At 37.5% G+C, this 14,373-nt stretch overlaps 1 long non-coding RNA gene across 1 annotated transcript; it reads left to right on the top strand.

Moving 5' to 3' along the window:
• Nucleotides 1–10,792: 10,792 nt before the first annotated feature.
• Nucleotides 10,793–14,035, top strand: LOC135452301 (uncharacterized). The gene is made up of 2 exons (XR_010441576.1): nt 10,793–10,864; nt 13,497–14,035. It is a non-coding gene; the product is annotated as an uncharacterized LOC135452301 (long non-coding RNA).
• Nucleotides 14,036–14,373: the final 338 nt, after the last annotated feature.

The raw sequence follows: 14,373 nt of genomic DNA, 5'->3' as shown, positions 1-14,373 counted from the left end.
CATTTACAGGTCATTGCAGTTAAACACCTCAGACCCTTGACCCTGAGAAAAAAATAGCTCTCCATCACAAATCTTTTATATGCACCACATACTTTCATGTATCCTTTTGTCTTAAACACTTCCTTGCCATCTGCAATTTATCTAGTTTCCACCCTTTATCGCACTTCACATTCACTTTTCAGTCTTCAGTTTCTCAACACACACTTTCAAATTTTTGCCTTTAACCTATACTCAGACTTTAAAAGGTGTGCGTTTTTATTACCAAATTGGCAATTACCAAATCAGAATCTTAGCATTTTATTCTTCTATTTACACAGTGAGAAATAAATACATGGTATGTGAGAAGGCAGAGAGATAAATTTTGTAATTGTTCACAACTTGATACATTTCCTATATCATCTACTCTTCTTTGTGATTTTAAGATTTTATAAGAACACAGTTGAGGTTATAAGAATATATTTTTTTACCAACAAAAATAATGGGGAGATTTCTGTCTCCAAACTTTGTACTCCTTCAGAAGAAAAACGTCAATTATTCAGTGCATCAAGTCCAAAGACACTCCTGTAGTGTATACTCACAAATTTTAGGCTAATATACCTCAGCAAACTGATACCAATGCACTTTTTTCATTTGCACCAATTCTTCCTTCCTTTCCTGAAGAGGTGCAACTTGACAACACCTATGTCTATCCCTCACTACAGCAAAGTTGTATTTCTTTGAGGTTGGATTGGCAGGTGTGAAAGTAACACATAATCTATAGCTTCCTTTAGAAATCCAGTTCATTATTAAGTTGATAGGTTACCTATTCCTTTAATTTTTAAATTCACTACTGTGCAGAATTAGTTACTTTGCTTAGGATACTGATGACAAGCAGTGTTATCAGCATAATAAAATAAAGACAGATTTGTTTTTTAAATTAAACTCTGAGAAATGTATTCAGGTTATATCCTCTGTATCTCATCTTTGGGTAGTGCCTTATGAACTCAAACACATGTAATTTTGGGCTTGCTCTAGCATTTAGCAAAGTAATGGAAGAACTTCCCCTCCAAAGCTGTAGAGGCTGAGAAGGCTGATTCAGAGGATGCTGTCTAACATATGTGGAGTGCCAGTACTCTCTATGAGGATCTTTTATCTGCTGAGATAATATGGTGTTAATTAGTAGAACTTCTGAGACAGAAACAATTTGAAGAGAGAAAAAAAATTGTACTACCTCTATGGATGTTCAAAACCAGAGGGAATTTTGAGAATTAAAGAGCCCCTGCTTTCAAAGGCTACCTAGAAGACATGCCAGATAGGTTGGCTACTTTCTCTGCCCTCTGCAGATGACACTGGTTTAGCTGTGCTCCCTGGCTCATGGTTGGGATGGCTCATGGTTGGGGTTGCCGCTGCTTTGTACCATCCCTGTCCCCCCAGAGGGTCCTCTCTGGTGGGGATGTGCAGAGCACAGGGAGCTCTACCTGAGATGTTCACAGGAGCGTGAGGATCTCACTGCTATGGCCAATAAGCCATGACACTGTAAACTGGGACCATTAATATTGCTTCAAATAAAACACAATCCCATGGTCCTTGCTCAACACGATGTGTCACACAGAGGCTTGTTGTATCTGCAAACAACCACAAGGTGACAGGCAATGCTGCCAAACAATTCTGGGAAGCCTCGCTGGCTGACTGGATGCTCACATAGTCAATAAAATTCCTGCATTATGATATGGTCAGTGGTCAACTTTAATGTTAACTGAAAAGTGCTTGAAATTTTGGAAACAGAAGAGGCCTGACAGGAGGATACAGTGGTTGCAACTTAAGATCACAAGAACAGAAAATATTCTAAAAGTCGTTGGACTAAAAGCTTGGCAAAATATTTTTGTTTCCTCCACAACTACCCTTTAGAAAAGTGCAGGTAAGGCCACACGAGCAAGGCCATGGATGCATTATCAGCTGGCAGCAGTAGAAATAGAAAAAATAGACTAAGAAACAGGAGGAGGAGGCAGAAAGTATTCATAGCTTTTCTATACAGGGAATTTGTGTTGACAGAAAGTATGAAAACAAGCCCGAGCAGTCCATGTACTAAGGAGCATTTGCATAAGGGAGGTTATGTAATGCGTGATCCTCAATGAATGATTATCAGTGGCAGAACACCTCCACTGGGATTGCAGTAATCTCCACTGGTAAACCTGGCTCAGGAAATGGACGCTGCATGAATTATTTTGCTTGGAAATGGCATAAAAATCTGGACATGCAGAAGTGTTGTTATTCTTAGTAGTTATGTATTTACCTTCACAAAAAGGTCTTAATCTGTAGCCTTTTTTTTTTTACCTTTTGCATACAGGTTTACAAAATATATTTAGAAACATGCTTTCTAAATGTGTAATTCCATTGCATATTAAAGCTAATATTTTATGGGAGAACAAGAAGTGGAGGGCATTTGTACTGTGGTTTGGATATGGCCTCTGAGGAATATAAAATCAAAGTGTACAAAGGATGCTTTATTTTATGTCCTGCACCAGCTTGTACAGATTATTTCAGTTTGATCAGCTGTCTTCTAGAATGAATTATTTTTTGCAAAGGGATATCTTTGAAGATCAGTCACAGAATTAAAAAGTAACAGTAACTAAGCAATTCTCAGTCTCATCATTACGGTTCAGAAGCTGTTAACAGTTGTAAAGGGCTAATTAGTGTAATGTAATCCTCTTAGGAGGCTGCGGGCATTGAGCTAGATTTCTTTATAATTTGTATGTAGGCCTTCTTTATTCCATTGGAATTACAATAATCACAGACAGCAGTATGTATTTGCATTCTAGCCATCCACATTATGTTTATTTTGCATACTGAGTACTGCACAATAAATGCAGAAGCAGAATTTTCTATTTTCTACTTAAATATCAAAATGTTTGGAAGAACAGCTAAGTCTTGGTTTTACAACTGTGCAAAATCTACCAGAAGAGAAAATGAAAGCAGGAGTAAGTGGCTTTCTGAAATCCCAAGCAATCAGAGAGAGAAAATACTGGAGGAGCTGGATGTGAACAAAGTGCTGTCATATTTGGTTTACAAGAGAGTCTTTTCCTTGGAGGAATACAAAGACATTTGGTCCCAGGAGAGCTACAAGAAGAGAACTGAATATTTTCTAGAAAAACTCTATTTAAAAGGCCCAGGTGCTTTCTCTGCCTTTTGTTCCATTTTGGAGGAGGTCTCTCCTAACTTGCTGACATGCTTTCTCCTTGGCTATGAAGGTAAGGTCACTGTCTGCTCTGAAATGCTTAAGTGTATATTGGTAATGTCTTGCAATCCTTTGACACTAATAGTTATTTGCTATAATTAGTGTTTACTTTCTCTCTTGCACTAAACCAGAGATAGTATTTGCTGCCTTTATGGTTCTTTGTTATCAAAGAGAAAATAATATGGAGAAATAAATTTAAACATATTTTATTGTTATACTTAGAATATTTAACCTGATAAAATGCTGAATACTCAAATTGCTGCTATTAAGAAATGAAAGTCAGGATAGGGAAAAGGATTTCTAGGTATTACTGATAACGCTCAGATAAGAAATGTAAGACTGATCGTTTACGTTCCTTCCGCTTTCCGAAATATTAAAAATAGATTGAGAAATTCTGTAGGCAAAAGCCCGAGTAAGTGATCCTGTTCACATTTTTCTGGTTAGTTACTCTGTCTGTCTGTAAACAACTGTGTGAAAAAGAATTGAATTACTAAATACCAACAATACAAGTGAAGTGAATCAAATGGTTATTTGGACATCAGGCACTAGCCGTGCTGATTTGCGGAACAATATTGTGCTTGATATTAGCAAAGATAATGTGAGAACGTGCAGAGTGCTCACAATTATATCTTACTGACCTATTTTTATTTTTTGTGTCTGTTATATTCTAAATTTCAGTCTATCAAGTCAGCTAGAGTTTTTCTCAGCAATGACTGCAGGGTTGTGCTCCAAGGTTATATAGAAATGTCCTTTTAGAATGTAATTAAAATAGTCACATCTTTCAGTACCAGCTTTAAACACCTTAAAATTACAACTATTTATAAATGAAAGAAGTCTGAGTCCTGTAAAAATATTAATAAACTAAATATAAAAAATTGAAATATAAAAACCATTTTGACCTTTAAAATAACTAGATTGTGCTCTCTCTCGACAACCTGATTACTTTTAAAATTGACAGTTGGAGTTCTAATTACATGAGAAAGCAACAGACATTTTACCCTAATTTAATTACAAAAGATGCCCATTTAATGTAACTTTTCAAGATCAATTTACAGTAAGGTTTTATAGCAGGAAAATCAAAGGAAGTTCACAAATGTTGTTGGGGAATTTATTACATGTACAATGTGCTTCACAGACTACAATGTTATAAAAAGAGCCTCTTTATGCTATCATTTTTTCAAAAACCATATACATTTAAATACAATTGATCATAAATACATTATAAAGCCAGGTCTTTTGGAATATACTTTTTGGGATGAAGTTTAGGCTTCCTCTGAGTTAACTGAAGAGACAGTGCAGGGAGGTTTTTATTCTATGCCACCTAAACAGATCGTGCAGAGGCCTGTCACAGAACAGATTTCAATCTTCCAGCGGGTACAAGGTTTGGGGGTAGAACTGCTCTAAAGGGGGATGGCCTCAGCTGCGGGGTGCAAGTCAAGGACTCTGTCTCCCTGACAACATCACAGGAGATACAGAGAAAAAGGAGAAAGCAAATGCCACACATTTCCAAAAGAGTAAAGGATACTGTTGGAACAATGTCCCCAATCCATTCTGTCTGTCTGTGCCTTGTGTAGGCAGAAAAATGCCTCAGGCTGCCTTAGCTCAGCCACTATTACACTCTTTCTTCCTTCCCCTCCCCCAGCAGCGCTTATCAAATGTGCAAAGCTAGTTTCAGAATCCGTTTTTGCTAGTAATAATTGACTAGATAACAGGCAAAGGAAAACACATGCTATATATTCACATTAATTAATGCAAATAATCTGTTTAAATTCATGCATACATATATTGCAGATTCAATTAAAATGCATGATGTGTTATGGCATTGTGGATTTTTATAGATCGATTTTGATAAACCGTGTTACAAGGTGCACAGAAAGATATGATGAAAAAGAACATTGTTCATTATTTCCATTACAATAATTTTCTTCTCCACCCTCTAAAAGCTGACTGATAGGGCAAAGGAATCAAAAGGAGGGAATGCAGTCTAGATGCATGATGAGAAGCTGCTATGGCTGTGCTGTGTGGCATCGGCACCCAGCTACAGAGCAGTGCCATCCTGCCCACTGTGCTGGTTAAAGACACTCTTTATGGCAGGCTGACTGAGCACACAGAATAGAATCAATCTCAGTTATTGATCAGCTCCATGTACAGTGGGGCCAATTTCTGTTCTCTGGACCTGCCTCTGTTGGCAGATATGGTTATTTTAATGGGTTTCCATTGTCTGCATGCCCTACAGAAAGAACCATTTGACAGGTGCTGGAAATGTGGCACGGCTCCAAGAGGTCACTCAGGCTGTGGACTATTGCTGTGGCTCACTGCAAAAACTGTGAACTGTGCTAGTGAGATGTGGTCACTGAAGGATGATGTGTTGCTTGCACATAGTTGTTTTCACACCACTTTGAACTCTTTCACCTCATTATTTCAAAGAATTACCCTCACAGTAACTTAGGGGGTGTTACAGCACCACTGATGCATCAAGATTAGTGACTTGATTCCTTTACTTAAAATTCTCCCTATAATATAAAACAAAGCCCCTAGTGATTTCATGGGGAGAAACTGTGGGTTACAACTTGCCCATATGATACCATAGAAAGTCAGTTCTTCATTGACCAGACAGAATTTTATGTGGAGTAAGACTTTTTATTAATTCCAAATTTCTATAAATTGTCTGACCTGAGTATCCCAGGTCTATTGGAAGTATGAATAGGGAAACAACTTTATGAATATAAGGTCAAAAAATATTGTGTTTACCTAAACCAGCCACTTACCCAAATTTAACATAACTGACAGAATTACACCAAACTGTAGATGTTATTTTGAATTACTCATCATCTATTAGAGAAATTTCTTTGTTATCCTGACCGTATGCGTTTCCCAGCGTTACCAGAGCAAACAAAACTGAGAGCTGTGGCAGAGATGGAGCTCCACGAAACCTGTCAGATGAGTGACCAAGAAGGAAGCCTTTCTGCTGAGGAGCAACTGAACCAATCATTCAACAAATACAGGTTAAAATTATCACTGTCATGATGTCTTTAATAATCACATTTCCCATGAGTTAATTTCTGTATAAGTGAAGTACCACTGAAGCTTTAATTGCATTTGATTTTACCTGGCATTTGTAAAGTACAATTCTGCTTTGTATAAAGAACATTTTTAGATGTTGATTTTTGGATGCTGTGCTAGGAAACATCCCTGGTCTCTACTACAGGTATTCAGTAGTGATGTAATGCATTGATGACAGTGTTAGTTTTCAGCATTAAGGGCTAAGTACATATGTAGAAGAATATTTTCCTCATACATTTTCTTGGAGTATTGCAGACAGCCTAAGTTAGTATCACAGTTTCTGTTATTTTTATTTATTTACTTTCAGATTAATAGAAACTGAGGAAGACCTATGTAAGAACAGCATGTAACCTGATACATGCTGTGATACTGGGATTTAAGTTTCTTCTCCAGGGATTTGAACATAAAAATAAGGGAAATAAAACCTTGGAAACTCCTAAAATGCTTCATTTTGTGTAGTTAGCATTCAGTTCCAACATTTGCAGTTGTGTGTTTGGAGTCATGCTTTGCCTAAGTTGATAAGGAATCTAACTGAAAATGGACTACAGCTCACAATAGCTCAGTTTGTTACAATAAGGTGCTGATAACCCAACCTAGGCTGTGGGTTCAGTCCCTGTATGTGATTGCCTTAAGTCGCTTGAATTTGGACTTGATTATCCTTGTGGGTCCCTTTCAACTCAGAATATTTTGGAATCTGTCATTTGGAAATGAATATTTTGCACAGGGAAACAAAGCTTATGTGTGTCAAAACTTCACTGCTAATTATAAGTTCTATTGTAAAAGTGATAGTCTTCGACTTGCTTTAAATAACAAAAAATAATGTGTACAAAGCATGGAAGCAGCATTTATTCAGAAAGAAGTGCAGAGTTAAGCCACAGCAACAGATTTTTATAATTTTTTTGCATAGATGTATATTGGCATCGGACACCTCTAACCATCATTACTAATTTAGGTAGTAGGGTGTTTATGTAATTTTTTGCATGTGATTTGTGTTCCTTCAGAAACTTAACAACAATAACAATAATAAAAAGCATGAACAAATGCAGCATTTGGCAGTTAATACTGAGCACCAGTACCTGTTCAATAGGGCCACTAGATGGTACTGCACCACAGGACAATTCCTTGGCTGCCTATTTGAAATTATAACTGTGAATGATTATTTAGAATTGCAACAATAGCATAATGACTTGTTTGCCCAGTTTTCCTAGGCACAATACACACACACACACACACACACAGAGACAGATGCAGAGGATTTTTAGAAGCATTTCTTGGTTTGATTTGCTAGCATCAATAAAGAGCCCATGTTCCTTATCAACCCATACAAATGGAACTTTGGTGTTTCAAAGGCATAGTGGCAAATACTTCCTTTCCTTCACTGAATGTGGCAAACAAAATTCAGACACTGTCTTCCCTGAGAGGAATAAATGGCACTCAAACACAAACCAGTGAAGAGTATGAGCCCAAATTCAGAGATGTGATTTTGAATTCCTTGCTTTTGGAGACCTTCATACCCACATTCCATTTGCAAACAGCAAAGTTAAATGCACCATAGTGGTAAATCAAGCCTGTGAAGTCCAAACCAAGTGAAAAAGCCACATCTATTCAAACATCTAGGTTTTATTTGTCTGGCTATATTCATTCACCTCCAACAGATTAATAAACAATTCCTTTTTTTTGCATCTTTATGAAAACAAATCATATTACCACAGACTTCCTACTCATCTTCTGCAGTTTCCCTACCGAACTGCTGTATTGGGTCCTGAGTACTGGATCACAAGATTATGCATTGTTATTTGTGCTCTAAAACACTTTTTCTATGCCCCAAAACATTCCTTTAGCAAAGGCTATTAGTGTCCTACCTTCTGTGTGAAATCAGATTTCTGAATTTCATTCTTTCTTATGTGTGTCTGATCACATGAAAAGGGATATGTAACATGGGGGTCAAATCACATGACAAAGAACATAAGTCTGGACTGCATATAGAAAAAATCCCTTTTGAGAAGACCTCAGTCAATGTAGAATCTTGATGGAAATCACACAGTTCTCCACTGCTGGAAATGCCAAAAAATCCCCTCACTTGCTGCCCAGTGTGCCAGGCACAGAGGGAGGCACACATCAGGTTGTGAGCTCTGCTGGAGTGCAGATCCCAGTGCAAGGGACAGAGCACAGCACAGAAGTGCAGGTGATCCTTACAGAGGAAATCCCAGACCAGGGACCATGCAGCTCCCCAGCACCCTTACAGACCTGTGCTGAATGCCACATTCCCCAGCACCAAGGCTTCAACCATGTGAGCACTGGCACAGTACAGAGAGAAGTCACCAGCAGAAATCTGCAGGGGATTGATTTTTCCTAACAAACTCAAAACCTGATTGGAAGAAGATCTTAGCAGTGAAGTGGAAAAATTTGCTGAGGATATACATTTACTCAATGTAGGTAGTGTGAGAGCTATGCACAGAACTGTAAATGGGTCTTAAGGCTGGCTGGTTAATAAAATGGCAGAGGAAATTTAGTGTAGATAAACGTGAAATTATATATGTAGGTTAGTGTTCTTGGCTTTATGAATAAAGTGATGAACTCTGAGTTGCCTGTTACCACTCAAAGTGAAAGTTTTGGATTGTGACAAACATTTTCATAAAAACATCAACTCAGTGCATGGCACCAATCCAAAAATACAAATGTTTGTTAGGAAAGGAAAAAGAACAAAACAGGAAATAAAATGATGCCAGTTGATAAAGCCATAATTTGCTCAAATGCTTTTTATTATTGTTATTAAGTTTTTGAAGGAACACAAAACACATGCAAAAAATGACATAAACACTCTACTACCTACATTAGTAATGATGTTTAGAGGTGTCAGATGTCAATATACGGCTATCCAAAAAAATTATAAAAACTTGGAATACTGTGTGCTGCTCTGGTGCTTGCACCTCGTATTTCCTGCTTCCAGTGTTCACTTAGAGAAGTAGCCAGTCCTCAAAGAGGTTTTAGGATGTGCTGGGAGTACAGAGCTCCTTAATGAATGGTCATGCTTTTCTCCACATCTGAATAATTTGGAGTGGCATTGGAAATAGAAAAGAAATCCTACTCTCCTAATGAAATTTACGTGGGAAGAATCTATAAGAGAAAATTCTCATGGATTATGCACCTCCTTGTGGATGGTATTCTGCAAGAGAGGGTGCACTGAGCCAATGCAATCAAGGATCAGGAAAAACAGCCATTTCTTGCCAGCAAATACTGAGAGAAAACCTTGACTGGTTTCCTGCAAACACCTGCTACTTGGCATGCCCAAGTCACTGCCAGTATTCCTGCTTTGATGGTGCCATCCCCAATTTTGCATGTATTTTCAGAGCAAATGTATTTTGCAAAGTGGGAGGTAATAACCCACGTAACATACATATGGAAAGGTTTTATTCAGATTGTGCCTGACACAACTGTTCATTGAGGTTCAAGAGGTTAGATTTTGATGTACCAAGGGACTGCACTCTTTGTATCTTTACCACCTGGTATTTTTATGACATGCATCAACAATACCAATCAGGTGACAATATGTAACAATTGTCACCATTGGCTTGTGGCTTTTGGCATCACAGCAGTCATGTCAAGGTCAATTCATCCAGCAGCATTGGCTTATTTGACAGGAAGCTGCTTATCTCAGTTTGGAACCTGGAACAGATTAGCCATGGCTACAGACAGCAGGAGAAAGAAGTGTAAAAGAAAAGTGAAGGAAGAGAAGAGAAAAGGAAATGAAGAGCTGAAAACAAGTGTCTTTCCCAAGTATTATGGGTATTTCCACTTTAGAATTACCATTTTGAATACTCTTCAGTCTCTTATTTTAATTTCTTGCCACTGTTGACACATTAGCAGCTATCAGACCCTGTAGTTAATTGTACTTTTAGTACAGTATGTTGGAGTAAAGACCAGACTCTCTCCTTAATAACCTGCTCGCCTCAGGGAAATCTACATTTCCTCTACATAAATTGCCACTTCAGTAAACTGCTCCCCTTGCCACACAAAATGTAAAATATGAGAAGTTCTATGATAATATAGATAACTGAATGGCTCTTGTGACTGAAGTAGCAGTTGCTTATGTAACTACACTTTTACAGAATTTATTTTTTTTCCACAAAACCTACCAACTCTGGCAACCATTACCATAGCAATGCATTATGTATGCTTCCTCACACAATATCCCATGTCTCAAAATATCCAGACCTCCCTTGTCTATTCTCCCTGAATTTTGCTTTCAACAAAACCTAAAAGCAAACCTTTGGCCTTGAAAACATTTTTTCTGATCTTTGAATTTCTCTAATTTTTGGCTTTTACATTTAATTACTGCAATCTCTGTAGGGGGATACAGTATGGGTAAATGAAGGTGGTATAGAATGTTATCTTATCCCCTAAAGAGTTGCAGCTGAGCTAATTACCAAAGATTAGGAGCAGGCCTGATGTTAACAGGCCACACCTGTGGCCAATAAGAACAGTGGTATAAAAGAGTGGATTGGTGGCATCTGAAGTTAGCTGTCTACTGCAAGGACCAGGAGCAGTCAGTGCTTAGAGGAGCTGCCTATGAGAAACACTGAGGAGGTATGAAACCCTGGTGATATGGAATCTTTGCCCTATAACAACAGTAGAACTCTCAATATATAAGACAGCAGTCTCTAAATTATTTTTGGCTGTTCTTGGAAAGGAATGCCCAAAAGATTGTCCTTTGCATCAGAAAACATCAGAGTACAGTGGTATTCCAGCTAAATCCCACACTCTGGGAGCTGTGGTTGGGCTTCTATTTGCATCTTGGGCCAGCTCTTCAGTATCCAGGGGAGCCTTTTTCAATTTCTTGTGCATCCCAGGTACAGCTGGCATTGTTAGAGCAGACCAGACACAGCCAGCTGCATTTCCAGCCACCCAAAAGTCTTGTTTTAAGATGACTCCTCCCTGCTCTAAGGGTTTTGATGCAGGTTAAGACATGGAAGTGTTGGGTTTGAGAAGGGCTGTGTGAGGGATGAGCTGGAGCTGGCAGTGTGCATTCCCACTGTCACTGTGCTCATCCATCACTTGGGGGATGTACATATTCTTGCTGTAATTTAATTTATATTTAAACCAGTCTTTGAGTAAGAGATCATAACACAATGACTGCAGCTTAGTAAGATTTTCTCACAGAAGCCTTCTGTCTTAAGACTTGGCTATGCTTGGGAAGATTTCCTCTGTAATATTAATAACACATTCTTTGCTGGTGCCCAGCCCCAACAGCACTGCATCATAGAATTGCTATAAAAATATTTCTTCTATGAGTGCTGTTGGCTTATGCTCTGCTTGCATACTGAGGAAAAAATGCATTAAACTATATGTAATAACATAATTTTGACCTTTTTGTCATAGCAATACTTCCATAAAGACATCCTTAGATTGTAAACACTTTTAGTCCAGAATAAATCTCTGTCAGAGGCACCTGGGAACTCCAGGCATTGGAATCCTAAGTAACAGTAGCACCAAGAAACAGATACTCAGTTTATGAGGGGGGGCTAAAAAAATCATTGTTGCTTTTGGTATCATTTCAAATATATGTATTTAGTTGAGTGTTTGGGAAAGTCTGTGTTGTATACAGCATGAATAGTTTTGCAAAGGTCAGCATGAAGTTTTTAGAGTTCCTGCAGTGAGAGTATATGGAGCTGTTTGCTGTGCAAGCTAATGATTTCTCAAGAGGTGGAGAGCTATGTACACAGTCGCTTAAAGCAGCATTTCAATTAATCAAATTACTTTTCTTTTTCCATGTCTTTTAAGACTGATCTGGGAATAAAGCAAAGCATTAAAATGAGAACACTTTCATGTAGTATATTGACCCCAATGGCCGTTCTTCACTATGTTTTTAAACCCAAGTGGAATGTTGAGCAAATATCCACAAAACTGCAGTATGGGCACTGCAATCTTCAGGATGTTTCATAATGCCAGCAGAAAACTGGCAGATAAATACAGATACAGAATAATGAACTGATTTTAGAAGGAACAATAATAATTTGTAACCGGTGTTCAATTTCATGATGCATTTAATGATTTTTGAGACAGCTGTACATTAGTCTGTATTGGCAGTGCAACACTTGTACAGAAATGGCCCAAATAAATCTTCATTAATAGATCAAAAAGATTATCATCTTCTACTTACACATTTTTATTGTGTATATGTCACAGCCAAAGAAATTATCCTAAATGCTTAGATTCAATATGGTTTCTTTCCATAATAAAGTTTGCATCATAGCTTGGTTTCACTGGTGTACACTGAAGATTTTCACCTCCTCTTTAACCTCATTTACTGACATAAGTAAACACTTGGGAAAAAGTCCCAGGGTAATAACATTCAGTTTGGGGTGTTTATTAAGGAGTTTAGCATAAAAGTACTGTTTGTATTTTAGAATCTTACTTTACTGGAGTAGTAACCATGATGGTTTTATTCATTGGTTTGCAAGTTCATTTATGGGCACAGTTATAAGTGAGATGAATGGAGTTGCCTGCAAGTTAATTTGGCCTATTATCTTTATTTCTAAATTTATATGTACCGTGGGACAAATAAAAGGAAAATTACTTGCCAGTAATACAGAAAACTTAGTAAGAACTGGTGGTTGGTGGTCCAGAGCAGCCAAAGTACTGATACAGAAAGAATCTATTGGAAAACTCCTCTAATACTGTTCACTGCTCTTTATACTCTATCCCAGAAAGGAAGAAGAAAAAAAATCAGTAAGAACAAAATTAAAAATGAGGCAAAACATTATTAGTTTAATAAGCAAAGATATCTTGTTTTCTGAGCCTGAAAAAGGCACTGTTTGATTCAAACTAGAGATTAGTGTAAGCAAAAGGTAGGTAATAGAGGAGATGAACCAAATTTGAAATATTTTTTCTTTTTGTTCTGTGACAAGGCAAAATGAAGGCTAAAGGAACAGAACAATTAAGTATTATCTTAGCAAAATCATAAGTAATCTGTAGAATTAATTGCCACCACATATGATCAAAACCATTAATTTAATGGGATTCAGAACTGGATTTTGTTTTTGCATGAGTAACAGGCACTTCTGTAACCTTGCTAACAGTAAATTTCATTTCCCTACCATATTGTAAATGCACTTTTATCAGAAGAGCGTTTAGAAGAAAACATCTTCTAGAAAGAGTTTACTCTTGCTAAAGTCCAAAGCTAAGGCAGCTGTACTAAAACACCTCACAAACTCTACAGGGCTGATGCAGGAAAATGAAATCTGTGCTGCTCTGCAACATCTGCACTGCTTTATGGGATGACTAAAACCAAAAATGCAGATTAAAATGGCAGCATATGAATGACCACAGCCTACACCACCTTTGCCTACATAACCCTGCAGCATTACCTGAAGAATTTCAGCATTCAGTGAATCCTTGTCTGCTGGTTCTGCTTTCTATCAAGATTTACATTCCACTGTGCCAACTGCTCCCATGGCTTTAGTGAGACACAATCAATCAGCTGTTCCAGGAGCCGTTGGGTTCTTTATGTGCACTGAGTCTTATCTCTTTTATTCTCAAGGCAACTTTCTCAACTCTAAATTAAAGGACTAAAGTGAAAGCACTGATTGGAAGTTTCTGTATATTCCTTAAATTTATAATGTCCCTAGAAACCAATTATGGGATTTTGCACAGAAAATAAAAATAATTTGACTTTTCACCAGATTGTATTTCAAAATAATATGGTGAGGTTTAAATTAGTTATTTAATGTTAAAAATTAAACACATTTTGTCCTAGCATTACTGAATAAGTTTTTTTTATGATTTAAATACCACAGAATATCTTAAATATGTTTTCTGATAGATCTGGGGCAGCAAAGCCCTTCTGGACATTTATCTCTGAAATTACATTGAGAGGAATAAACAGCTGTCGGGAATATAAATGCTAACTCATCAGAATGCTGACTCAGTGCTGTAGAAATCAAAATATGTTCATCTACTGCAGAGGTAACATGTCATATACCAACTAGTCATATTTTATCTTGGCCAACTAGAAAACCAGTTGAACAAAGATGCTGGAACAGGGGAGTGGAAATCAAATTATAAGTGGGAATAATTTTAAGGTTCTTGTAAAGATC

The sequence above is a fragment of the Zonotrichia leucophrys genome, chromosome 10 (genome assembly GCF_028769735.1).
Source record: "Zonotrichia leucophrys gambelii isolate GWCS_2022_RI chromosome 10, RI_Zleu_2.0, whole genome shotgun sequence".
Lineage (NCBI taxonomy): Eukaryota > Metazoa > Chordata > Aves > Passeriformes > Passerellidae > Zonotrichia > Zonotrichia leucophrys.
Note: the sequence above shows the minus strand (reverse complement) of the source record. Positions and strands in the feature narration are given on the sequence as shown.